Source organism: Mustela nivalis (assembly GCF_964662115.1).
Source record: "Mustela nivalis genome assembly, chromosome: 3".
In the NCBI taxonomy this organism is placed as follows: Eukaryota; Metazoa; Chordata; class Mammalia; order Carnivora; family Mustelidae; genus Mustela; species Mustela nivalis.
In genome coordinates, this window is record NC_139022.1 from 141440828 (window position 1) to 141460350 (window position 19523).

At 42.1% G+C, this 19523-nt stretch overlaps 1 protein-coding gene across 12 annotated transcripts in view; it reads left to right on the plus strand.

The window, feature by feature from the left end:
* The window catches only part of LOC309860781 (uncharacterized protein), a 130669-nt gene that overhangs the window by 62809 nt on the left and 48337 nt on the right, over positions 1–19523 (plus strand). The window lies entirely within an intron of this gene.

Sequence of the window (19523 nt, forward strand, 5' to 3'; positions counted from 1 at the left end):
TATATTCTCTCAACCTCTAAAGATAAGTATGGCTTGTATTTTTTTCCTTCCTCAATTGCTTTTAAGTAAAGTGGTAGTAAAATAAAACAAGTTGGTTAACAACCACTTTCTATAACTAATCATCATAATTACAGCTACTGCCTAAAACCTGGAGCTCATAAAAGAAAGGCCCCATGAAAATAAGTCGGATGCTCAGTAGCGCTTCTCCACTGAGCCGCCTAAACCCACACAAATGAACCAGTTTCACACAGGATATTCATATGCACTCATGATACCCACCGATTTTGGTTTAAGGATTAGAGGGAAGCTAATCCCTAGAGACCATTTTTTCAGGCACGCTGGAAGTTGATTTCTTTTGTGCCTCTGATCTATATCTGGAGAGTAACTAAAAGCAGCAAAGAACAGAAGTCAACAGAAAGGGAAACAGATTTTGTGATTTTCATTTAGTGAAGTTGCTAAAGACATGTTAATTTTCTCATTGTCTCCCAAATGTTCCGGGCCTCCTACATTCAAACCTCATCCCTACGCTGTTGAGCTTCCCTTTCTTTCTCCACTTTGCTGGTTCTTTGCCTCCATCTTCTCCTACAGGATTTGAGTCTTGGGCAAACCCAGCACCCCTTGGACTCTCCCAAATACAGTCTTGGAGATACCGCATGGTGGTGGGCAGGTCTCCTGCTAGTGCTATCCTCAGTATTCATTGCTTCTGGCTACTTCAGGGAGGCTGCCCCCACTGCCAAATCATTCCTGGGTTCCCAAAGCTGCAAATTACTCCACATGCTGAAGGGGATGCATGGCTCCTGGTCCTTATTTCTCCCAAACACTGTAAAAAGCACAGCACAGAAATAGAAAAAATATTTCTCTGTCTGAGTCACACTTGGCCCTTCAGATCTGGAGATCCTGCTGCTGTGAACCCCAAGTCCAAGTCTCAAAATCCTTGCCTCAGAATCTCCTTCTACTGTCACTTAATACCCCAAAACAGGAACCAGACCTAGTCCCTGATGGTGGGCTAGGAAAAAAGAAAGTAGGAATCTCTCCCCATTGCCCTTTTTCCCCAGAGAGAAACATCTTCCCTTTTTTCTTTCTCCATGCAAGTCACTCATAATTTGAGGCTACGGGACCAGCAGTAGCCCCAACAAACATAGTGGGGAGATTGTACCCCTGCTTAAATGGTTCAAAAAGAGTTTTTCCACCATAAGATCCAGCATCCCCTCTTTGGGTCTGTACCCAAAGGAAATGTAGTCTGTCTCGTCTGCATTCTCATGTTCATTGCAGCATTATTCACATTACTCAAGATCTGGAAACATCTAAGTCTCCACGGAGGGATGGATAAAGAAACTGTGGTATATAGTATGTAGAAGCAGAGAGTAGAATGGTGCTTACCAGTGGCTGGGGAGTGGGGGCAATAGAACGATGTCAGTCAAAGGGCATGAAGTTGTAACGATGTAAGATGATAAGACGAGAAATCTGATGTACAGCATGATAACTGCAGCCATTAACATGGTATTGCACACTGGAAATGTGCTAGGAGAGTAGATTTCAGGTCCTCTCACCGCACACATGTAACTGAGAGGATATGTTAATCAGCTTGACTGTGTAATCATTTCACTGCGTATGCATATGTTAAATCGTCATCTGTACACCTTAAATATATACAATTTTGTTTTTTGAGAAAGCAGACTTTCTTCTCAGTGGGAAGGAAAATTAAAATTTTTTTCTTTCCAAAGACTCGAGGGAGTCATTTCCATTATCAGTGGGAGAAAGCGGGATCTTCTGTGGGCTTGTCCACTCTGCAGATGCCGTTCTTCTGCATCTGTCGATGATGAACATTGGACACTTAGGGGCTGATGAGTTTACTGCGGAAGAGGTTACAAACTCATACGTGTGACAGTCATTCAGCATTTCCTGCTTATATCTTCCTTCCCATTATGTGAACCTTGAGAAGCAGCTGGTGGGGGGAAACAGGTTTAATTTCCAAAGTTTCCAAAGATTAACATGTTACATTTTTAAACTGCACATTAGGAAAGGGTATGTGTTTATGCTTCTTAAAAAGAAGCATAGAGGGACACCTGGGTGGCTCAGTGGGTTAAAGCCTTCAGCTCCCAGGACCCTGGGATCATGATCTGAGCTTCCTCCATCTCTCTCTGCCCGTCTCTCTGCCTACTTGTGATCTCTGTCTGTCAAATAAATAAATAATTTTTTTTTTTAAGATTTTAATTATTTATCTGACAGAAAGAAATCACAAGTAGATGGAGAGGCAGGCAGAGAGAGAGAGGGGGAAGCAGGCTCCCTTCTGAACAGAGAGCCCGATGCGGGACTCGATCCCAGGACCCTGAGATCATGACCTGAGCCGAAGGCAGCGGCCCAACCCACTGAGCCACCCAGGCGCCCCAATAAATAAAATTTTTAAAAGAAAGAAAGAAAGAAACAAACAAACAGACAAACAAACATAGAACTAAAGTTGACGGTGCCCAGCCCAGAACTCAGCCAACAGCTCCCTCAAGTACTGAAGGCTCCTGCTGGTCTCCAGCGAGGGTGATCGCTGGGCAAGGGAGCTTCCATATGTAAGGCTGGCAGGAGGGGGAAAGGAATGATCCCCACCCAGGGATGCACCTTCAACCAAAGAGGGGCCAGAGCTTGTAAATATCCCAAGCCCCTCACCTCCCTGTGGGGCAATTCTGAGTGGTATTCCCCGAAGTTGCTCAGAAACATTTACTCCAGCAGCCACGGTAGTAACCTTTTTAACGCAAACTTTAGTTTGTCCTTTTCTGTGTCACTTGCCCACTCCCTCATCATATTTCCTCTCACAGCAGGGAGCAAGATAGAAAGGCTTAGAAAGCACCGTCAAGAGAGGAAGGAGGTTGAATGCACTTTGGTTAGGCACGTTAGAACCCTGGAGGGGGCTTGCTAGGGCAGGAGCCTGGGTCTTCTGCTAGTCCTTATGATTGGCTCCAACTGGGGTAATGTCTGAGAATCATGGACAACTATTTCACATCACTGAAAGATATAGGAAAATCATGAAGTGTGCATTAAAAGGAGAGGGGAGCAAGCTTTTGCAAGCCTCTTGCAGAAGGCGGTGCAGGAGGGAGCATTGGAAAGGGGTTTGACAAACCAGTCATGAGGGAGGAAACTTGGAGGTGCCCCTTACAGGCACCCCAGGATCTCACTCTGCCTGAGAGAGCAGACTTCTCACTATGCAGGGGAACACGGAAAGGCGTCTTTGGAAGGAGAGGCCATTGTAAAGGGACCTAGGCATCAATATTTTGCTACCAGAACTGGGAAGATGGGCCTAAGAACATCAACCCTAGCTGCTAGGTGAGTGGCTTTTAGGTTTTAAAGGCACCACAGCTGAGATGGGGCTCTTCTGGAAAGAACTCCAGCACTCCAGCGGGCAGTGTTGGAACCACACTTGCAAGGGAGTCAGAAGCCACAGTAGAGAGCTTGCTCTGTGTATGAGGGCCTAAAAATCTAGAAGGGGGCCAGAAAGTTCAGAAGAAGGGGAAAGCTCCAAGATCTGGTGCAGTCCCCCTGGCCATAGTTATATTTTAACTATCATTCATGGAGAGGAAGACTTTTAAGTGGGGAAATGAGTGATCCTGCCCCCAGGATCTTCTCGGGAGTGAAGAATACCAGGTGAGGCCAATACACAGCCACCTCCTCAATGTTGAATAAGTTTCTGTTGTTTTTTCTTTCTCATGAACTGTGAGGGCCCTGAGTTTGCCAAATATCTTCGTCTAGCCCTTCCATTCTTCTCCTGGCCAGGGGGCTGAATGGCAGGGATTACATCGACAGGCTTTCAGGATCTTTGGCTCCCACTTGGGTTTGGCCAGTGAGAGTCTCTGCCAAGATATCAGAGAGAAAGCAGAGAGGAAGGCTAGGGTATTTATTTCCCTGGCTCCCTCTCCGCAAGGTCCCCCCAGGCTGGCTCTGTACCTCATGGGAGATCACTACTTCTCTCAAGGGCACCTGCTCTACAGGTCTCCCTCCTTCCAAGTTTGACTCATCTCTCCCTTACTTGTTTTTTAAGGTAACAACTCTGGTGCCTCTCCCTGTGAACCTCTATATCCCGTCCACTCCTTTATATTTAGTCCTTTTGTAAATAAACCATGTTTAAATCATCCCAGTTTAAATAGACCATTTGCTTCCCTTTAGAGCCCTAGCTCCTACGTAGCATGATGGTAGGGAGGGGGTGAACAGTGGTCGGAGCAGGGTAGAGAGAAGGGTCACCTTGTCAACACCAAAGCTCTTCACAGACCTTAGAAAGAGTAGATAGACAACTCCATGTCAGCCCCAAAGCAAGAACCTGGAACAAGGTCCAAAGCAGAATGTCTACACATGTCTACACAACTATGTTGAGGAGAGCCAAGAGTAACATGCAAACCTGAGGATAAACAGGTTGGGTCTGAAGATGAGAATGGAAGAATGAACCCAGCTATGTGGCAGTGTCAGCTCCAAATATGCTGTTCATTTGAGACAGCAAACTCATCCCTTTCTTGCCAGACCTACCTCTTGCACACACACACACACACACACACACACACACACACACCAGAAGCTTCCCCAGGATCAGGAGCACCTATGAAGGTGGAAGGAATGGAATGGAATGGAATGGAATGGAATGGAATGGAATGGAATGGAATGGAATGGAATTCCGTGCAGGAATGGAAGAGGCAACAGACGGGGGTCAGCTTCTCACTGGGGAAGATCTGAACTCTCCTCAGAAGCCAAACTCATTTTGTTGTTCTTAGAGTCTTTGAGAGCCTGCTAGCTGCTGACCATGTCTAGCCCAGGAGAAGCACCTTGCCCTGGTTATGGACTATTCACCTATTTGTCCTCTGACGAGAGACGCAGGTGGAGGGCAGGAAATATCATAGGGAAAATAAGGACTGACTGGCAAGACAACATAGCAGGTGAGGAAAGGGAGGAGAAGCTGTGGAGCATCTCCCCAGGTGGATATTTTGCATGAGAGGCAGGGAGGGACGTGCTGAGAGAGGAACCACGGGAGAGAGAGGTAGGATGGTGGTAGGCTCAATCCGGTAGCAGGCACCCAGCTCAGACTCACAGAACAGCTCTGAACTCCTTAGAAGTGCTGCGGTTGGGCCCACTTCTGATGCATAAAGGACTGACAGGCATCATTTTCCACTTGGCGTCTGGAAGCCCTTACAGGCCAAGACTCAGCACTCTAGGCAGGATAGAGGCTCCAGGAGGTGACACATGACAAACAGGAGAAACTTGACCTACACAAGGGGCACAGCAGGCACAGGCTGACTGGAGCACAAATGAGACCCTGCCTGGGGTTCCCTAGAAAGGTATGATAGAGAAGATCTTCTGTAGGAGGATTAAAGTGTCTCCCTAAGTGAGCAGTAAGGATAACGAGCCAACAAATGTTGGGCTCAGATGCTAACAAAACCTGTTCCCATGGGATGACGCTACACAGAAGTGCCAAATGAGAAAGGTGTTCTCCCCTCCAGTACGTTGGCATGGAGAGAAAAGAACTAGAGAAAAGGCATAATGGAAGAGAAATACACAGTAATAACCACAGTCTTTTCTACTGGTGTCTGACGTGAGTGGGGGCCTAGGGGAAAGCCCCTTTCATGGGCTGCCGAGAAGCCGTCAGACTTCCTCAGATTCTCATTATGAAAAGCTCCTCAAGGGCTTCAGAGATGCCGGCTCCAGCTGTCAAGTGCCCAGCCTCCACTCACACTGAAGAGTAGAAAGCAAGTGACTCAGTTACCTGCTCTCTGGTTAATGCTATAAGCAGAAGTTCATCTTTCTAAAACTTTACAGAAGACTTCTATCAATACACAGCTAGTATAACTGACCTCCAAATCAGAAGTTTACCTGCCATTGTTTTGTTGTCTTGTCTTGTAGTTTCCTATTACGATGACACTTCTGCAGGAGATCCGTGGGAGAATGAGGTCTTCTGAGTGGCTGAAAATAACACTGTGTTAGCTGTACATTTTGTTTATTGCTCTCTTCTTTCGTCTGTCCAACAACCCTATGGCCTAAGTACTATGACCAAGCCCATTTTCCAGATTTGAAAACCGAGGCACAGGGACTATAAATAGATGGCTTTCTGTAGGGAGCTGGGATATAAGGAGCAGAGCCCTGAAGTCCAAGCTTTTAACCAATGGGCTGTACCCTGGAGGTGGCTGTTTGCTTCCCACACCCCATGCATCTCATATGAGGTCAGAAAGAGCTTTGATAATGAGGGGAAGGGAAGGGAGATGCCTGGCACTGGCGCACACACACATTTCATGAAAACTGTTGGAAATAAAATAAGGGAGAATGTATTCTTAGGATGGATACACAAAGTGTGTCTTGGTGTCTCAGTCTGTTAAGTGGCTGCCTTTGGCTCAGGTCATGATCCTGGAGTCTTGGGATCAAGCCCCACATTGGGCTGCTCAGTGGGAAGTCTGCTTCTCCCTCTGCACTTCACCCCACTCATGCTCTCTCTCTCTCAATAAGTAAAATATTTAACAAAAAAAATAATTAAAAGATGCATACACACCGGCGCCTGGGTGGCTCAGTGGGTTAAAGCCTCTGCCCTCGGCTCACGTCATGATCCCAAGGCCCTGGGATCGAGCCCCACATAGGGCTCTCTGCTCAGCAGGGAGCCTGCTTTCCCCTCTCACTCTCTGCCTGCCTCTCTGCCTACTTGTGATCTCTGTCTGTCAAATAAATAAATAAAATCTTAAAAAAAAAAAAGATGCACAAAACCTATTTACTCTAATAAGGGCTATTTTGAAATCTAGAAGAACCCTCATTATGACCTCTGCACTTGGAAGTCCAGAATAGCAACGGTGACTCTGGGGGAAGAAAAGCCCACTAGAGCAGATGCCATCTAGAACTTGTCATTTCTGCTCTCAATGCCATTTCATTCGTTTTTTCTTGAACACAATATATTTACACCATTTAGTGCAGCACACAGTATGAACTAGTAAACAAGTCATTGAAATCAACAGTGATCAGGGCGCCTGGGTGGCTCAGTTGTTTAAGTGGCTGCCTTTGGCTCGGGTCATGATCCCAGGGCAGTGGGATAGAGTCCTGAGATGGAGCCCCACCATGGAGCTCTCTGGTCAGTGGGGAGCCGCCTTCTCCCTCTCCACCACTTGTGCTCTCTTGCATTCTCTCTCTCTCTCTCTCTCAAATAATACATAAATAAAATCTTAAAAAAAAAGAAAGAAAGAAAGAAAAGAAATCAACAGTAATCAGTGAAATTCAGAGAAGGGGGAAACACAAAAAAGGGTGTGAAAATAACTTAACATCTGTGCTGTGGCCAGAAGAGTGCTGCGAGGGAAAGTGAGCAAAATCAAAGCTGTTTAAGCAGGTTTTCTCCAGTTCTCCTTTTTTTTTTTTTTTTAATTTGAAAGAAAACAGCAAAAGGAGTAAGAAATTAATACTAGATATTTTGTGTAAATAAAAATCTAAATGTACCTCAACTCATTAGGGGTCAAACATGCCTTCAGGGCAACAATACTATTTTCTCAAAATTAGGGGTAAAATTGGAAATGTCTCTTTCTCGCGATTGTGGCAGAAGAGAAAAAGGATAGTGGCTTTCTGTCAAGAGCCCTGCGTGCTTGTCCTGAAACCTAACTCGAACTTCTCTGTTTTCATTCTTTAGTCTCTTCGACTCCATCCCCTTCACCAGCCTCTCTCTTTCCTTCTGCCTTTTGCACCCTTCCCCTATCACAAGGGAGAGGTGAATTGGTGAAAAATGAAAGATTGCATTCTTCTTTCCATCTCCTTCCTAGTCAAGAGTGAACCAAGAAATTGATTTATAAAGAAAGAACCAGATCTGATTGAACGAAGCATCAGTTTATGACCTAAAAAAAGAAAGAACTAGAGACCATATTAGTAGCATATTTAACCACAACACCCACTCCCCCAGGCTTCCTGGCCTGCCCTTGCTCAGTTGTAGGGCTAGACTCTGTAAGCCAGGTACCAGGACAGTTTTTCTGGGAGGCTCCCTTATCTCCTCAAAAATGTCTGGTCATATCTGATTAAATGAGCATCTTTCCCAAATATGACATTCTAGGCAAAGCTGTGCTTGCTCAATCAATTTTCCCAGTTATGACCTGGTTTAAAAAAAAAAAAAACAGATTCTTATTGAACTTCTGCAAATAACTATATTGTTGTTAAAAGCAGAAATACTCAATAATAGTCTCTGAATTCAGGAGACAGGAGGTGGGGAGGAAGTCAGTGAGAAAAATATATCCTTTAAAAATATTCTATTTCAGTTTGTAGAGTAAAGGCAACTAAACTGTACTGGAGTACAGATAAGCTAAAGGAAAAGACTTCCTTTTATATCCGGAAAATATAGCATTAAAACAGCATCAATAATATTCCAAATGCACAACTACAGTCATGCCTCATCAGTTCTTTCAGTTCCCTGTGATCAGTTCTTGCTCTGTCATATCTTGGGTTAGCAGCTTTATGAAGCCATCTGCTTCTCAACTACAGAATTCTGGAAATCCTGACTCAATCTTCAGGGACAGATTAAAATCTGTCCAAGCAATGCCATCAGAAGCCTGTACCCGAGAGTCCCTATTTCTTGAAGTGTCATTAGTCCAAAGCACCTGGAATAGTCCTTCTGTGGGGTTCTGAGGCAGTCCTTGTTTTTATTATTAAGCAAATATGAGAAATTCCAGAATATTCAGCTATTTAATTTTATTGTTCATTCATCTCCTAAAGTGAAAGAATCATGCTTTTCTTTTTTTGTTGTTAAGATTTTATTTATTTATTTGACAGACAGATCACAAGTAGGCAGAGAGGCAGGCAGAGAGACAGGAGGAAGCAGGCTCCCCGCTGAGCAGAGAGCCTGATGTGGGGCTCGATCCCAGGACCCTGAGATCATGACCTGAGCTGAAGGCAGAGGCTTTGACCCACTGAGCCACCCAGGCGCCCCAAGAATCATGCTTTTCTTTTTAACTGTAGGTTAAATCTGTTAAATTTGTATGGGTAAAATGTTATCAGTACAATACTTTAGAAGTTTTGTACTTTGTGGGCAGTCCCAAAAGGTATGTCAGTATGCTAATTTTTCAATAATATGTGGAAGCACAGGGAAAGCACAGAAAAAATATGAAATCGTTCTGATGAGATTTTCTATATTTATCAGAATTTGTGGTGTTATACACCAAGAATATACCAAGGATACCAAGTAAAGTGAGTTGGTAAGTCTGGAGCAAGTCCTAAACACTACACTTTAATAAAACTTGAGACGTAAGTCTAACATACATCTCCAAGTAAAAACCACGGGCCAAGAAGTTGCTAGATTCCAATTTTAAAAAGTCAGGTCGTAGCCAAGTTTTAAATAAAAAATGAAATTATGACTGATAACCCTATCATGCTGTCGACTTACAATATCAGACAAAGAACCACTCTGAAGGTTTTCATTAACATGTTAGAAAATAATACGAAGTTAACCCACACATGCGTTAGAGAATCGCGCTGAGCCACCACTAGAGGGCACTATAAACAGATTACAGAAGAAACCCCCAGTTCCTGTGGTTCTGCGCAGAGCTGACTGCAGCATTTGTCTCACAGAATCTTAAACTGTTGGTAGCAAGAGTGAGAAGGTGCATCTGAGACTTGGTGGATTGGTACCTTCATATCTCATTGCCATACCAGCTTCATGGATAGTACTTAGGGGATTCCTGTGTAGAGATGTCTAGAGTAGTATTAGACGGTTCCTCTTGCCTACCGTCTCGTTTGACCTTTCACCTCAGGCTTTATTTACTTCAACAGTTTTTAAAATATTATACAACATCAAATTAAAGAACATACACATCTTTATACTTATCCCAAGTATAAAGTATTTTCACCTTTATCTCTTGGCTCTTAGACTTTTAAAGTCTATCACACTATTTAACAGTGATCATATACCTTATCCCAAGGTTTAGTAAGGAGATAAAATACTTGCTTCAGATATTTTCAAGAAACCAAAAACAGTACAGATAGAGTTGAAGCCTTTTTGAACCCTGTCCCAGCTCCATTTGCTTCCCTCCCTGTGTTAAACAATTCCAGAAGAGACCACTATTCTGTCATCAATAGGGGCTGTTCCAACACATGCGCAATGCTTTTATCCCATATAAGGAAGCACCATTCATATTATAGCCTATTGCTGTGTTCCAGTGGGCGCTATTCCTTCCTTTCCCTAGCATTGTTTTCTTTATTCCTGCTGCTAGATTAAAAAAATATGTTTCTGGGGCACCTGGGTGGCTCAGTGGGTTAAGCCTCTGCCTTCGGCTCGGGTCATGATCCCAGAGTCCTGAGATGGAGCCCCGAGTCGGGCTCTCTCCTCAAGTGGAGAGCCTGCTTCTCTCTCTCTCTCTGCCTGCTTCTCTGCCTACTTGTGATTTCTCTCTCTGTGTGTCAAATAAATAAAATCTTTTTAAAATTTAAAGAAAAAAATAAAAAATATGTTTCTTCTTATTCTTTTAGAACTATATTTTCAAACCAGTGTACATATTACATTTAAAGACCTTAGAATCTTAAACCTAATCTTCCCAATTCCCATTCTTCACGTCATCTGTCGTATTGTTCTTTTTCACCATCATTGTCCATCACCCGTTAATATTTGATCTCACATTTCTGAGTGGTGGGAGGAAGCATCTGTGTGCATCAGCTTCGTTTATTATGCTGCTGGGAGTCTGCAAATAACCTTCTAATGGGTTTTCCTTCAAGTCCATCTAAACATTACTATCTGATTAATTTTTGCACAGCACAGCTTTCTTTCATTACACCTTGCTACACCCTGTGAACTCTGTATTACTTTCTAGCTCAAGTGTCTACTGATAGTGTTTGAAAACATATAATATGTCACATCATATTTTTTCTGCCTTCTCTCACTTTTGCCAAACATTACATGCTGCCCTAATTTAGAGCACGACCCTTCTCCACAGACCAGCAATAACTTATGTGAGCATTTCTGTATCTATGCTTCTTATTATACCTGGAGGCAATGTTCCTCTTCTTTTTCTCTTCAAATCTTGCCCCTCCTCCTAAACTCACTTAGAGACCCATTTGTGAGAAGCCTTGTGCCAACTACTCCATTTTCACCTTTATCTTTTCCCTTTATCTCTTGGCTCTTAGACTTTTAAAGTCTATCACACTATTTAACAGTGATCGTATATTCTTTTAAGCTCTCTGTATTCCTTACGGGACCATTCCCTCTCGATTAGAAAATAACATTGGTTGTGTATCGGTTCTTTCATTTAATTGACAGATGCAGTAGTATTTATTAATTTGAATTCAACTTCAGAACACTTTTAGCAATTAAATACACATTTGTCTACTGTGTGTAAGAGAATTTGCTGGACTGCTTTTATAAAAGATTTCTGACTAAATCAGTGCTTCGTCCCTTCCTTGCTATTTCAGATCATCTTCACAGTCATTCAAATATTTAGTGAGAATGTATTATAAGTCTCGATGCTACACATCAGGGGGAGATGCAGAGAAATACCTACTCACTAGAAATCATGCACAAGAGATGGTAGAGTCTGGACTGCCTGAGTTAAAAATCTCAGTTGTACCACTTACTGACTATGTGACTTTTGAAATTCCTCTTCATGCTTTAGGTTATCATGCAAATAAGAGCAAATGGCCATCTGAAGCCACATCACTAGACTAAAGTAGACAGGAAAACAGCTAGGCGTATGAGTCTCCAGTTACATATTCTAGGACAGCACACAACAATCTGACAGATCTGGACATTGGATTTCCGGAGAGGGGCCTTCTGCCCTTGGGTTGTGGAGCTTTCAAGCTAGATAATTAGGAAAGCTCAAGCTCCTCTCTACTGTCATCAGAGGCTGGACTGCAGGAGCAATATGGTGGGGTAGGTTTTGCCTCTAGCTCTATTTTTCTAGTTCAGCACTGGTAGTTGAAGGTAGAACCAGCCATTCTGTCTGCAGGATCACGGAACTAGGGTACATGCCAGTGGCAGGACCCATCACCTTAGCATTGATGGTTGGGAAAGCATTGGTACAGAGTGCCAGCCTTGTGTTTGGGGACGGCCCACAGTTTAAGACAGTAAGTCCTGATCAGTTTCCAAGGAAATTTGCAGAAAGCCAGCTCCTTTCTTCCACGTCAGCCTATCGAGGATCAATCTCAGACAAATTACTCTTATCTCTCACTTTCTTCATCTGTATCATTGGCATAATTAGCAGCTACCCTCATGGCCTTGGTGTGAGTTCAAATGGTTTACATATAGTATGCATAAAAGAGTAGCTTGTGCATGCTAAGAGCTCAATAAATATTAGCCCTAATTATGAGTGCATATAATTATAGCATATGTGCCTTTCAAATGAAACCACGCTATGCAAGTTTAGAGTGAGTCACAAACTAGAATTTCCAGAAACTATAATCTACATCAATCCAAGTTTGCCTCCTCTCAAATCTGCCTGTATAGAATCTCACATCATGTTGTCAGCTTTCCTGTCTGGAGTTTATACTCTCTTTCTATCTGCTTGTTTTGATCCCTGGATCCCAAGGCCTGACCACATCTGGACCTCACTTCTGCCTGTGAGCTAGCTGATCTGAGTGGCTTAGTACCCCCTGGCTCCGTCTTACTTGTGGACATGCCAGACCTCCCAAAGACCTTAGTTCCTCCCTAGATTCCTTACTGCAATTTGTGTTACCCTTCACCCTGGACTGAGGTCTGCCATTTCTTCCTCCTCTAAAGCCTATCCTTTTCTTTCCCTTCTCCCTCTGAAGACCATGTGTGACACTTCAGTGAGGCTTGTCTTAGTTTAGGCTGCTATAACAAAATACATAGACTTTTAAACAACAAACACACATTTCTCACTGTTCTGGAGACTCGGAAGTCCAAGATCAAGGTGCTGACTGATTACATGTCTGGTGAAGACCCTCTTCATGGTTTTCAGATGGCTATCTTCTTGCTGTTTCCTTATATAGCAAAGAGAGAGAGGTCATCTCTTGTGTTTCTTCCAATAAGGGCACTCGCCCCACCATGAGGCACTACCTTCATGACTTAATCACCTCCCGAAGGCCCAAACTTCATATTAGCATCACACTGGGGCCTGGGGTTTCAACTTGTCACTTTGGGGAAGACACAACAAAGTCCATAGCAAGGATCTACCACCTGATATAACTTTTGTTCCTGCTTTTTCTAATCTCTCAGTCTTGCCATCTCTTGCAGCATTTCTTCGGTGAGGAATACAACTGAATTGTGACGTATTTTTAGGATATTATGAGACACACAGTAGTGCTCAAGAATGACTAAGACAAAGCCCTTACTATCAGAGGACTCACAACTTGCAAGAGAGACCAACTATAACAACATCATCAATTAATTTGTAATAGTATGTATAGGGTAGCCGGCAAATACAATTATCACTGAGAAAGGGACGTATGGGTCACAGTTGGATTTCTGTCATCCTTCGCGTGCCAGATCCTGGGTTTAAAAAAGGCGGGGAAAGGCTTTTTCTTCAGGAGTGACAAAATTGACACCTGAGTACACAAAGCAGGTAGCAATAAAGAAGAAAATCCTATAAGCTCATTTCCATATTTGCTTCAAGTATCTATTCTTCCTTTCTTTCCATCTATCTATCTATCTATCTGTCATCTATCTATCTATCCATCTGTTCACCCATCCGTCTACCTATCTAGCTGTTTAGCTGAACCATTTCAGAATAAATAAGACTTCATGACATCTCATCCCTTAATACTTTAACATGCATGTCAAAAAAGAAAAAAACCTAAGGACATTCTCTTATATAACCACAACACCATTATCAACACCACACCTAACAATTAACACAAATTCTCTAATCTACTCTACCAGCCAACTGTACTTTATTGCCCCTTTGCTCCCCACCTGCAGAGGTGTTATCCACCTTCTCTTTTGGGCTCTGAGCCCAGAGAGAGACTGTCATAGCCAGGCTCCCAGCTGGGTTCAGCCAAGAACAAGCACCCATAAGTATTAGGGACCAATAAGAAGCACCAGAAAGGGTTGGTGGGTGAGGGCAGTGGGGACGCTTTTACCCTGCTCCTCCCTGCAAAGTTGCTGGTCTGGCCTTGGCTGCATCACATCAGGCTTCCCTATTAACCCCAGGTACATCAGCATCCTTTGTAGGTTGGTTTGGTCCTGACCGCACTTCTCAATAGTACCACCATTAAATACCCATGATTAAGTTCTTTTGAGCTTGTCATCTGTTTCCTGTGAAGATACTGCCTGTATTGAATGACCCATATTCAAATGTTCACCACTGGTCCAAAGTATTTTTAAAGCTTTAAAAAAAAAAAAATCCAATCAAGGATTCCCACATTGGACTTGGTTTTTCCTCATTAGTCTCTCAATCCAGTAAGTCCTCCTTTATTTCTTGCCATTGACTTTTTTTGGAGACCAGTTGTCATAGAAGTCCCGCATTCTGAATGTGTCTAATTGTTTCCCTATGGTGTTATTTAATTTGTTCTTCTCTGCATTGTATTTCCTTTAACTTGAATCTAATCAAGACTTCAGATCCAAATTCCATCATAAACACTGTATAATTTATAAGGCATTATCATTATTAATCATGGGAAAATTGGATACTAAGTTTAATTACCAAGTGATGATATTCATATTTCTCTATTTCAAAATGGTTTTTCCCCCCACATTTGCTATTAGCAGGTAATCTGTGGGGGGTGATATTTTGGTACCGAGGGAATATGTAGGGCTCTGTCACCTGCTCTGCTAGCAGTTTTAGCATTCATTATTGATCCTTGTCTGGATTAATTATTTCATTATGTCTTTGTAAACTCACTATTTTCTATTTCTATCATTACTTTTACATTCATTGCTAATGTTCTTCTGTAAATAAAAGCTTTACTTTGGTAACAAGGGCTATTTCTTTTTCCTGACGACAGTTGCTACAATAAAAGCAGAATATACTCGACATATCCCCCCCCTTCAGTTCCTTACTCTGAAATCAAATGATCGATGTAATACCATTTCTATTATAAATTCTCCATATTGTGTTTCATTAATGAGGCCTCAGTATTCTGTATAATTAAGCTCGAACTGGCTATCAGGGACACTGAATGCTACACAACCTGCCTTCTTACCTTCAGTTACTGTTGCAGGGGTATCCTGGCTAGCCCTGATCACGCATACAGTTCTAGCCCTAAGAGGTGCAGACTTCAGGTAGCATGAACCAGAGGGAAAAAACCACTATCAGAAGCTGGCAATTACAACCCAATTAGATTGCACATCTCATAGGAGCACTCAAAATGCATTCAAAAGAATTATTATCACTTTTCTGTGTTAGCTATTAGTTTCACAAGTCTTTGATCAGAAGATCTTGAAGCTTTGCTCTATTGTTACATTGCTTTCTCTACATATATACTGAAATAAGCCATTTTGCTCCCCTAAGTGCTTCTGTCTGGAAGAAATAATGGATTTTTAAAAGCTAGGCGGTGAGACTTCTAGGTTCTGTTCAGATTTTTATAAGCAATCATTTGGGGGCTGGCCTTTTGTTATACTTAAATGCATCTCTGGTTGTCTCCTTTGCTCCCTCTGTGCTGTCACAGGTATTTGCAGTGGATAATGGCAGCTGGTCACCAGGCTTCCTGTAGGGAATGCTCAGTGCTGTTCATCTGCATGCCCCTGGACTTTTCTGCACAGCCCCCACCTCTTAGTAACTGTTTCTCAATTACAGACGTGAGAGCAAATGGAGAAAAACAGCTTGGGGGGAAAAAGTCTTCCATGGCCATCATCAGTTAATTGAGTCCCTCCCCAATAAGACTAAGAATAATCAAGTGAGATGTCTAGCATTCTAGCATTCCTGTTGTCATCACAAATAAAACCTCATTCAATGTTAATGAAATCTTCACAGTTATTGAGAAAACAGAATAATACATATTTGCCAAAAGCCTCTAAGCTACAGGAGGTACTTAAAAAAAAAAAAAAAAATGGCGGTATGGTTTGTCCAGTCACTGGCTTTTTTGCTCTGATTCCTTCTCCCTTTCCCATCTGCTCTGTGTCACACAGGTTGTTGTCCCCTGCAAACAAAAATTCCCAGTGTATTCATTTTCTATTGTTGGATAACAAAATTACCACAAATCTTATGGCTTAAAATAGCACCCAATTATTATCACATAGTTCTGTAATTCAGAAGTCTGGGTGAGTTCAGCTGGTTCTCTGCTCCAGATCTCATAAGGTCCCCCTCAAGGTGGCAGCTGGGCTCTTAATTTGCAGACCCTCAGAAGGATCCACTTCCTAACTTTTTCAGGTTGTTGGCAGACCTCCATTCTTCTCAGGTAGGTCCCTTTCCCTTGCTGGCTGCCAATGGGAGACTAAACCTTGCTCAGTCATTGACTGGGGGCTGCCCACGAATAGTACAATCTGGGCTCCGAGTTGAGGGGGACTGGGTTGAAGCTAACTGCTCAAGGCCATTAGAGAATATTCCCCACAACTGGGAAGCACTTTCTTCCTTACAGGAAGATCTAGCCAGGGGTTGGCAAACTGTGGCCCATGGGCCAGATCTGAACTGCAACCTGTTTTCATAGAGTCCTACAAACTAAAAATGGTTTTTATAGTTTTCATGTTTACATTTCAAATGATTATATAAGTAACTTCATAACGTCTTGATTATTTTGTTGCCTAGCACACAAAGGCAAAAATATTTACTGTCTAGCCCTTTACAGACTGAATTAGTGGAATTTGAATTCTGTGCAGAGTATATTCGTTGCCTCTAAAAGTCTCATAGGTCAGAAGAGAGGGCTTAGGGAGGTGTCAGGGAGCAGGCAGCTCTGATACCTGGGAGAAGGAGATAGAACACACTCCTAGTAGAAAAGAACCAAATCTTGGAGTCATGATAGCAGAGCCAGCTAAAAAGTGAGACTGTCATTTAAATCTCTCTGGAACAAAACATAATTTTTTAAGTCTTTGTTAATTTGTTATAACAAAAATGCTCTTGTTTTAATTTGCATATCATTTGGTTCCTAATAAAGTTGGAGTTGGATTTTTTTCATGTGCTAATTTGAAGAATTGCAAATGACTGCCACAAATAAAATGAACAGATTTTTCAACCAAGGACAAAAACAAAATATTCTTAAACTACAATAATCTATAAAATGGAAAATATATCAATGTCCCAACCAAAACCTGAGCAAATGTGTGTTAAGGTTTATTCTTTTAAATTCAAAAACAAAATAAAATTTGAAATGTAACTTCTGAGTCCAAAACTTTGTAATTGGACATTTTGAAATGGTTGGGGTAATTTCCTAATATTTACTATGAATCCATTTCTCTATCAATTTGGCTAAACCGAATTGTATTCCTAAGACTCATGTTATCAAAGAGCAGAAAAATTTTTTTCATAATGCAAATGGAGTCAAATGACCAAGTTTAAATTTGCAATAAGGCTATTTTCTCTTAAAGAAACTACAATACAAAGTTTTATCAATGTTAGTGCATAATTAGAAACCTTATGTCTGATTGCATTCAGGTCTTGTTCAATAGTAAAATTCTCTTTAATGACCAAATTGTGATCTTTAAGTACTATTTTCCACTAAAGGTTGTTCCTTTTGAGAAATAGTCGATTTCAGGTCCACATGAGGAAATTTACAAAATGAGTCAGACATGTTTTTGTGCCAGAAAGCAAGGAAACAATCAGACGCTAAAGAAGTCACGTCAACAGTACACAGTAACTAAGCTGAAAAGATGTCTGCTGGCAAAGTTGGTGCAATTTGAGCAAAAAAGGAATGACATCAGTGTTTAAAACATCAATATACAAAAATTCAGTAATTTATGATGACTCTCAGGGAAAAACTCTTCACCATCTGGACTCTGCTAGGGTACCGACTCGACACCGAAAACTGATACAAAAAAAGAACTAAGACCACCTCTCCCAAAGCATCCTATGTTTCAGCTTATCCGAGAGTTGAGGAGGCCAAGTTTTTCATGAAAAGAACTCCAGCTAATTAATACAGAAGGAATAACAGACCTAGAAAATCCCCATTTTTTCAATCTCAGGGAAACCCTGGATCTAAGAAATGATCACTGGCTGATCAATCATTACATGCCAAGTTGCTGGAGACTTTACAACAGAGAGATCTAGATGCTACCTCCTAATACATTGGTCTAGCTTAGCAGTACTGACTTAGGCCTCAGCATTGCACTTCAAGATACAAGGCAATGGGAGCAAAAAAGACCCATTTTTGAAATATTTTTACCAAATAAATGGAACCCAAATCTAAAGCAGGCTTCATGATCTAACAACCAGTTTACAGGTAATAAAAATGGAGAATAGAGGAACTACCCAAATAGCATGAAAAAACAATCCACCAAATTCAAAATGTGGAATTCTCCATAATACAAAGGACTGGTCTCTGGAACAAATGAATTGTATTTGAAGGGGGCAGGAGAGTAAGGAACAAAAGGCATAGTAAATGTAACAAACAAATGCAATCAATGGGCCTTGTTTGGATCCTACTCTGAACAAACCAACTATAAAGAGCATTTGCGACCGTCAAAAACATTTAATATGGGCTGGATATTAGGTGAAATGAAGAAATCACTGTTAATTTTGTTAAGTCTGATCATGATGTTGTGATTATATGAAGAGAAAAAAAACAGACCTTATCAGTTGGAAATGCTCCAACCTGTATAAACTTTCCTCAAGTCCAAAGGCCATCTCTCTAAAACAGAGGATAAATTGGCATGGGCTTTGAAATAGGATTTTCTGATCCAAAACAACACTTGTTTCCTTTGATGCAATGTCCCTTGAAGGGACCAGCAATTTGGGAGAGTGAGAAATGTGATTCAGAAGTTATGTTGCTGGGACGCCTGGGTGGCTCAGTTGGTTAAGCAGCTGCCTTCGGCTCAGGTTATGATCCCAGTGTCCTGGGATCGAGTCCCACATCTGGCTCCTTGCTCGGCAGGGAGCCTGCTTCTCCCTCTGCCTCTGCCTGCCATTCTGTCTGCCTTTGCTTGCTCTCTGCCCTCCTCTCTCTCTGATAAATAAATAAAATCTTTAAAAAAAAAAAAAAAGAAGAAGTTATGTTGTTGAATACATGATTTTTGCAGTCAGGGTAAGCTTTCTTACATTTAGGGAGAAGGTCTTAGAAATATATGAAGACTTTAGGAAAAAACCTGTGTGTCTACATATGAGGCCCTTCAATGAAGTAGTGGTTCTTGAAGCCACTAGACCAGCCATCTAAGTTTTTGCTTATAGAGAAGTCCCTGGTAGAGTCACAGGTGCAGCTGAAGAGGCCTCAGAGATGCAACCCTCTGTATTCAAACCCTGGATCGGATTTCCAGGGCTGATGCAGACATTCTCTACTGGCAGTGAATGCCCTGAGGTCAAGGCAGGAAGAAGCCTGAGCCACAGGATGAGAGGCTGTAAAAGGACCACTGTGACGCTAGTTGTAAACACCGAAGGGCATGCAGATGGGCAAGTATTTCTGTTTGTCTTGTTATTGGGGTTAGAGTTTCGGATAATAAAGTTTTCTAGCACCAACCCCATTTCTCCCATAAACCCTATTATTTTTCGTTCTCTATGTTGCAAGGGTTTTTTTAGGGA